This window comes from Carcharodon carcharias, chromosome 2 (genome assembly GCF_017639515.1).
Source record: "Carcharodon carcharias isolate sCarCar2 chromosome 2, sCarCar2.pri, whole genome shotgun sequence".
NCBI lineage: Eukaryota > Metazoa > Chordata > Chondrichthyes > Lamniformes > Lamnidae > Carcharodon > Carcharodon carcharias.
The window spans coordinates 23,239,437-23,248,241 of NC_054468.1; positions in this window are offsets into that span (position 1 = coordinate 23,239,437).

Genomic DNA, 8,805 nt, shown 5'->3' on the forward strand with positions numbered 1-8,805 from the left:
TCATCTCTAATCAGTTCTAGTTCCTCTGCTCCAAGAAATCATTTCACGTCCGACAAAAGTTTCCACAACATGCTCTACTCAATGAGTCAGTTAAAGTGAGAAGCACAATATGTGGGTTTTCTGCATTATCAAACAGTAACAATCTTATTTTGACCTGTAGAACAATTTGAGTAATACCAATTTTTAAAAATGCACATTTTAATCAGCTGATTTTTTTCATTATCCAAATGTGATCACTGACTTATTCATGACACCTTAAAATTCAATACTAAGAAAATTAATTTGTTACTAAAGCATGTGGTTCTGTGGCCAAATATCACTGGTGTTAACTCAGTTATTAATAAAGGCATCTTATTTGATCAATGATGTTCCATACTGTGTGTTTTGCCCGTTTGGGATTTGAGGAATTGCTTATGACTGAACTCAGCAATGTCAAAAGGGACAAGGACTGTTTTTATAGAAGAGAAAGAGTAATGCTTCTGAAATGCATTTTCACTGCAGTTTAAGACATACAGATCAGGGGAATACACGTACTTCATGATTTGTGTTATTTGTTTGTGGCCAGTCCACATGTGTATCTTTCTTGGTGCAGTTTCCGATTCTCAATGTCCTCATTGCCATTGTCTTTTAACAACTTGCATAAAATATTCTGTTCACTCAGATGGATGACCTAGATGTGTCTGGTTTATCTCCGATTTTAGGACACATGCTGCCTTCTTGTGAACCACAGACATGCTTATCCTCTTTTTCTGAATGTCATAAATTTTATTATAGTTTATGCTTTCCGTAAGTAATGATGCTGATCCTATGACCTAAGATTTTACAAAATGCCATCATAATATGCACTTAGGTTAAAAGAACTGTATGTTTTAATGTAGTCTAATTGATGCTTTTTAATGTAAATAAAGTGCTGGACTGCTTTCCTTTACATTTGTTCCAATTTTAACAAACTATGAACTACTATCTGGAAAGGTATAGGGATTGCTGCAGCACCATATCTGCTGTAAGTTTGTCATAATCAAACTGCCTTTAAAAGGAGAAATGATTAGAAGAGAAAGAAAAAGTGAGTTTAGGACTTATATAGAACCATACCACATTTTCAGGACAGCCGAAATTACAAATGACAGCTAATCTGCACACAGCAAGTTCTCAAGGCTACATGAGGCCATGGAACTAGTTTGCCATTGTCCTGGCACTGGCCCAGTTAGCCATGCCTTGATTCGAATGACATCCAGTTTCTAGGCCCGAGTATCTCAAATCACTCCCTAATCCGTAAATTTCCGACCCAGCATCTTCATAGTGAAACTACAGTGAAAATGTTATGTGGTTTTAATCTTCTTCCTTTGACAAGAGCATTCAAAACTGCGCACTACTGGAACTGTCCTACCAATGTTTTGTATCGTGAGTTCTTTATTCTTGTAGACTGTGCCCCTATTTATGAAAGCCAAAATGCTGTTAGCCTTAGTTTTTTCTGTGCAATTAGACTTCCAGAAAATTATGTATCCAAATCCCTAAGTCCCAGTATTCATTCACACTATCATTTTTCACTATGTATACTCTCAAACTGCATTTTTACTCCCAAAATATGCTATCTTACACTTACTGACATTAAAATTACATTTTCCATCTGTTTGCCAATTCTGTTAACTTCTCTAGCTCTTTTAGAGTCCTCCATGCTGTTTGCCAGACAGCATATAATCCATCCACCATAAACAAAAAGATGTTTCATTTTTGTCACAGAGGGTCAATTCATCCTTGGCAGGGAGCATAGGTTGGGCAGGAAAAATGAGTCATGTGTTTCTTAATCATTGAGTTTGAAAATGGTTTTTATAAAAGAGCTACTTTAAAAAAATATATTTTTTAACATGGTTTGTTCCGGCAGGGGTTCCATATCAAATCAGCGATCCTTTATAAAGGTTGGACACTGAAAACTCAAATCACTTCCCACCTGCTGTAAACCCTTTAACGCTTATACCTTTTCAGCCTTCAGATTAAATAATTTCTCTTGCTGAAACTTTACACGTTCATTTTATAACATAATTTGGATGCGATAAATGTACAGCTCCAAGCAGAGCATCCAACGTACAACAACATCTATTCCAAGTCACTGTTGTTAGATGCAACATTTGATGAAGGCATAACACTCAAACACGTAATTCTGATCCAAGCATAATATCCTCCCAAGTGTTCATATTTTCAATGCTTAGCAAGTAGAATATTGCCAAATCATTACTAATTTCACGTAATGACAAGAACACATGCTGGCTATTGATCTTCAACATATCAACATTATTTTTAATAAAAGGAAAAATATTTCAAAAAATCCTTTTTACAGTATCAAAGTCTCCTAATTTCCCCTAGTTTGAAAATCTATGATAAAAATATTCCATTGGCTTTGTAGAATAGAAATTCCAAACCCTGAATGGGATGGGCAAGATTCTGTTAGAGTTATGTGGGAGTTGCGATTTAGGGAAATCCCATGCATCCTTTTGGGTTTCTGTCCTATTTCAACTCCTCAGCAAATCCTTGTCTGAGTAAAATGGGCAGTGCTGCCCAGCCTCTTTATGTTGCCACAGTGCTTTGAAAGACCAGCATATTCATGTACATGTTCTGAGAGCAGGCATAGATGACATTTGGGGCTTAGTGAAATCCCAAACAGTGCATGACACAAATGGTAATCCATGCCAAAGGAATTAACTACCATTACTACATGGCCTATATTAACATGCTTCTTCAGCGTTAACAGGGTGTCTGGTACCACACCATGATTCTGATGTGACCACAGACAGGCACCTCCGCTATGCCACTGAAAGTGTGGATGCCTGTTTCCATTCTCTAGACGACTCTCAGGTGATGAAAGGTCATCGACTTGAAACATTAACTCTGTTTCTCTATCCACAAATGCTGCCTGACCTGCTGAGAACTTCCCTCCATCTTTTACCTTTGGTTTTATTTTTGAAATGGGGTCAGTGAAAGCAGCAGACTGAAATTCCATACTGCTGTGCTTCCAACAATGGCAGCTGAAATTTCTATATCATGGTTAGATATATTTATCGCGTATGTGCGGATTTAAACCTTATGTGCATGTCTTCTAAAATATGGTTAGTTTATGCTCACCACAGAATAATGACAGTAATGCAGAATGGAACACCTTTTCCACTTTGGTGCCCATGTTAGCTATATTATGGTTTAAATGCAGGATACAACTTTCTTTTATTTGACGCTAACAATGGGGAGGGGCGGGGGTGTAAATTGTTTTTGTTTACTATTGATAGCAAAATTGTAAATCTGTTTTTTAAAAATGTATTTATGATTTTGCTATACATAAGACATAGGAAACCTTCCCTGAAAACACCACAAGCACAACGACAACTGCAATCAAAGGTACATTTACAATTACCACCATACCAGTCTCCATGATATTGCTGAAAGACTGTCAGTTTAGTGCCAATTAATCTACAATTATTTGGGGGAGTGAGAGGGGGACATAATTTACATTCTTTACAGATTGATTTGAGAATGCCCGTATTTTATTTCATAGGCTCTGCTAATACCTTATGTATGCCAGAGAGAAGCAGTGCATCTCCATCTGGATTTAAACACTGTCCACAAAGATGAAAATATAGAACACTACATTCTCCCCAAAATCTTAAATAATAAAAAGTATAAAAAATGCACAAAGATCCTCCATTTTGGAGTATTTTGTATTACTGGTTAAGCATTGCAAGGAATAGAGTGAACATGGACCATTTTTTATATTTATAGTAAACCTCTCTTCATTGTACTGATTTGCATTAATGCCAGGAGCCAGATGGAATACTTACCAGTTGTCTAGATGGATGCAACAGCAAAAGCACTCAAGAAGCTTAGTACCATCTAGAACAAAGCTCTTTTTTGGTAGCCCTTCCACTGAACTCAATATCCATTCCCATCATTACCAGTATACTCCAGCTACAGTCTGCATCAGCTGCAGAATGCATTGCAGCAACACCCCAAAATAAGGACAAGAACAGCATTCTCATAGGAATATCAGCTCACATTCCCTGCCAAGTCATAGATGGTGCTCCCATGAGCCTGCTGCCCTTGTCCTTGTAAGTGGTAGAGGTCATGGGTTTGGAAGGTGCTGTTAAAGGAGTCTTGGTGAGTTGCTGCTGTGCATCTTGTAGATGATACACCCTGCTGCCACAGTGCACCAATGGTGGAACTAATATATAAGGTTATGAATGGGGTACTAATCAAGCAGGTTGCTTTGTACTGGATGGTGACAAGTTTCTTGAGCGTTGCTGGAGCTGCAGTCATTCAGGCAAGTGAAGAACATTTTACCACACTCCTGACTTATGCCTTGTAGATGGTGGACAGGCTTTGGGGAGTCAGGAGCTGAATTACTCTCTGCAGATTTATCAGCCTCTGACCTGTCCTTTTAGACATACTATTTCTGTAGCAAATCCGATTAAGTTTCCAGCCAGTGGTGACCCCAGGATAGGATAGTGGGGGATTCAATAGTGTTAATGTCATGGGGAGGTGGTTTGACTCTCTTGTTGAAGATTGTTATTGTCTGGCACTTGTTTGGCTTGAATATGACTTACCACTTACCAGCCCAAGCCTAAATGTTGTCCAGGTCTTGCTGCATGTGGGCACAAACTGTTTCATTGTCTCAGGGTTTGCAAATCTTACTGAACATGTGCAATCATCACTGCTGACCTATGATGGAGGGAAGTTAATTGATGAAGCAGCAGGTGATTGGGCCTGGGACACTGCTCTGAGCTACCCCTGCAGTGATGTGCTGGGCTGAGCTGATTGGCCTCCAACAACTACAACCATCTTCCTTTGTGCTAGGTATGACTCCCGCGAATGGGAAGCTTCCCTGCCGATTGGCATTGACTTCAATTTTACTATGGCTTCTTGATACTACCCTTGGTCAAATGCTGCCTTGAAGTCAAGGGCAATCCTCTCATCTCTTGACTGGTGGATAAATCACCATTCCTTCATTGTTGTTGGGTCAAATTCTTTTACCTAACACAACAACTTCAGTAGTTCAAGGGAAGACAATCCATCCACACTTCCTTAAGGTAAATGGATTGGAAAATAAGTACAGCCTTGCCAGTGTTGCACAATTCCTCTGAACAATTTTTTCAAGTATACAATTGAAACGAAGTAAAGCTCAATTAATGATAGGATGCCTTTGTGTAGAACGTCAGCTGATGTTTTGTTGCCTGTTTTCTTGATTTTTTTATCAATATTTCCTACTTAAATCAACATCAAACCTCAGAATAGTAAGAAAAATGTAAAGATGATATTAAAAGCCAAAATCCATACAGTAAATCAATTGAGTGAAATGGTACAAATTTAAAGAGGGTGCAGGAAGAGAGGACAGAATCTTGTGCTCTCTCCCATGGCGAGCTTGGTGGTGGGTCATTTAATAAGGTGTGAGGGTGATGGGTGGGAACGCCACTGTCTTCCCGCTACCACACCAATTAAGTCCCTCTTAAGGGCTTCATCCTGCTCCTGCTGGTTCTAACCCAGCGTCATGTTGTGCTCACCATGTGGGGTTGGGGGGTTCCCTCATTGACGGGTACACAGTGCCTGATCAACAGACCTGCCTTTGGGAAGGTGGGACCAATGAGAGTGAGCTCCCTGCCCTTGCTGCCAACCACCACCCCCACCCCCCACCCAGCAACAGCTACTGCCTCCCCAGTGGTGCTGCCATACAGTAGAGCTACAAGCCTCTGATTGGCCAGCAGGTCATGGCAAGTGGGACTTCTAACCCCAGGGCCCTTGATCCCAGGGAAAGGCCTGCCGCTGGCTTGTCAAATGCTCTGGTGGAACAAGATGCAGCAGGCCTTCCTGAAAAGAGGAGATGCAAGGCTGTCGCCAGCTATTGAGCCACTGGCCGAGCCCACTGTAGCCTGCACAAGATTCTGCGCATGGGGTATGAGTACATAAGTCTCTGAGAGTAGTATGAAAGTTGAGAAAGCTGTCTTAAGAAAAAGTGCAAAGGACTCTTGGCTTTAAAAACAGACACATGGGTCCGCAGCTTAGCCAAATTGGCAGAGGAGCCCCGATTCTGGAAATCCCACCCACAAACCTGGCACTGACCATTTTCAGTGTTGGGGTGGGGAATGGGCTCAGGGCATATTTTGCACATTCACAGCTTACTGAGGCTGCAGCATATTTAAAAGTACAGCTGCCTCCAGTTGGAAGCAATTTTCTTCAATGTTTCTGATACACAACTCATGTATTTTATGAATTTGAGGAAAAAATCAAACCTGCAGGAGTTCTTTGGAGAGGTTCAGGCACCCCTTTGGAGCTGTTAAAGTGGATGAGGTCTTTTGAGCAGTCAAGTTGTCAAGTTATTTAAATCGCTTGTTCTTTAAATTTTGAGAAGAAAAGCCTGCAGTTGAAAAAAATCAGTGCTTGCAATTTGAATAGAAGCCTGTTGACATAAGCCTGGAGGTCCATCATTATAGTATTAGTGCTGCTTGACTATATTATCACAGTGGGGGGCTTGCAATTTCATAACTTGATTGACAACTTCAAGTGGTTATAAAGCAATTAGCTGTCTTTGATGTGTGGCTATGAATAAAAATGTTTGATTTTTTATAAGGGATTAAGTACTTGAAGGGATTACAAGTGCCAGGCAATGACCATCTCCAACAAGAGAGAATCTAACCATTGCCCGTTGACATTAAATGGCATTACCATCGCTGAATCTCCCACTATCAACATCCTGGGGTTACCATTGACCAGAAACTGAACGGGACTAGCCATATAAATACTGTGGCTACAAGACCAGGTCAGAGGCTAGGAATCCTGTGGTGAGTAACTCACCTCCCAATTCCCCAAAGCAAGTCCACCATTTACAAGGCACAAGTCAGGAGTGTGTTGGCATACTCCCCACTTGCCTGGATGAGTGTATCTCCAACAAAAGAAGCTTGACACCATCTAGGACAAAGCAGTTCACTTGATTGGCACCCCATCCCCAACCATTCTCTCCCTCCAACACCCATGGTGTGGAATGGATTTTTAAAAAGGCATTGAATAGGCTTTTATCAATGAGTTTTTTCTTTAGTAAAGTGAAATCTGTAAGATACTTAGAAGTTTATTTTATTTCATCTCAGCATGGTTCTGGAAGTGCCCATGGTGGGTACCAGATAAGTTGGCATGGAGAGTATAAAGGCAAGGGTTGGTGGGTGGGGGCATGGGTTGCATGAGTTGGCACAAAGTTGGCATGGAGGCCACGAGGGACCATTAGGCTAGATAGAGGAGCATAGATTGGCATGAAGGCTATGAGGGCCATGGGGGGGGGGGGTAGGTAGGTGGGGGGCATAAGTTGGCATATATGGAGGAGTGTGTGGGGGTTAGAGTAAGAGGACTTTGCTGTTTTTATTATAACTGGGACAAAGTCCCACAGCACCAAGGCGAGCCTTTTCACCAAACCGCCTTGGCACTCAACAGCCTCTGTGGCTGTCTCCACACTGTTTCCAGGGTGGCAGGCCTGACTCTAGAACACACCCATCACCCAGAACAAAAATCTGAACATTTCGGGAAGTTTCTCCCAAATCGGTTTTGGGAAGTCGGGAATTTTCCTGACTCTATGCACCCAACTCGGGAGGGAAAATTCAGCCCATGGTGTAAAAAGCAATAAAGTTATGCTAAGCCTTTATAAACAGCTGGATAGATCCAAGTTGGAGTATTGTTGTGACCAATTCTGGACACCACATTTTGGGAAGGATGCCAAGGCCTTGTAGAGATGCAGAGCAGATATTCAGGCATGGTAACCGGGATGCAAGATTTTAGTTATGGGATTAGACAAAAGAATCTGAGATTGTTCTCCTTAGAGCAGAGAAGATTTAATAAAGTTGTTCAAACTCATGAAGGGTTTTGATAAATTAAATAAGGAAAACCTATTCCCATTGGCAGAAGGATCGATGAGCAGAAGAGTCAGATTTAAGAAAATTTGGCAAAAGAAAGAGAGTCAGATGAGAATTTTTTTCTATGTAGCAAATTATTATCTGGATTTCATTGCCTGAAAGGATGGTGGAAGCTGATTTAATCAGATACATAATTGAAGGGGAAACATTTTGTACTATGGGTAAAGAGCAGAAGGTGAATAAGTTGGAGAGGACTTTCAAAGAGCTGGCACAGGAACAATGGGCCAAATGGTCCCCTTCTGTGCTGCATTATTCTATGGTCCATAATATTTTTTTACATGTGTCCTTATGGACTTTCTCTTTAAAGTGTTTAGAGTTTGATACTTATTCAACATGGTCTTTAATAGAATTATTTACATCTGACGATTAAGTGTTAAATGAAAATGTGGGTGGCAGAACTGACTGCAAAACTACATACTTACTGTCACATGTCCTTGGCTGTTTCCTCTTAATGTCTCAGACTCCCAAAGAAATAGATTGAAAGTTGGTTTAAAAAGTATAAGCAAAGCAAAGACCTCACAGCTGCATCTGCCTTTTATTAAACTAACTTTTTTGTAGAAAGAGCATCTGAAACCTTCGGAGTGTTTGATTATTCATCACAAAACATGTCCTAGAGCAGTTTTGTCAATGTATAACTTCATATTTCCATACATGGTGAATTTTTTTGAAAAATTCAGGGAGGGAGAGGTTATGAGACTCTAGAAATTAAAATAGTTTTGCAAGGCATACCCTTGGAAGGCTTAGAATAAGACTTTTAGAAGACATTCATTTGTGACCTTAACAGCGATTAATGAGAAATAACCTTCATCATTCATTCCTAAACTACCTTTAGACATAGATCTCCAGAGTTGAAGGACTGTGTCTAAGACCAGTG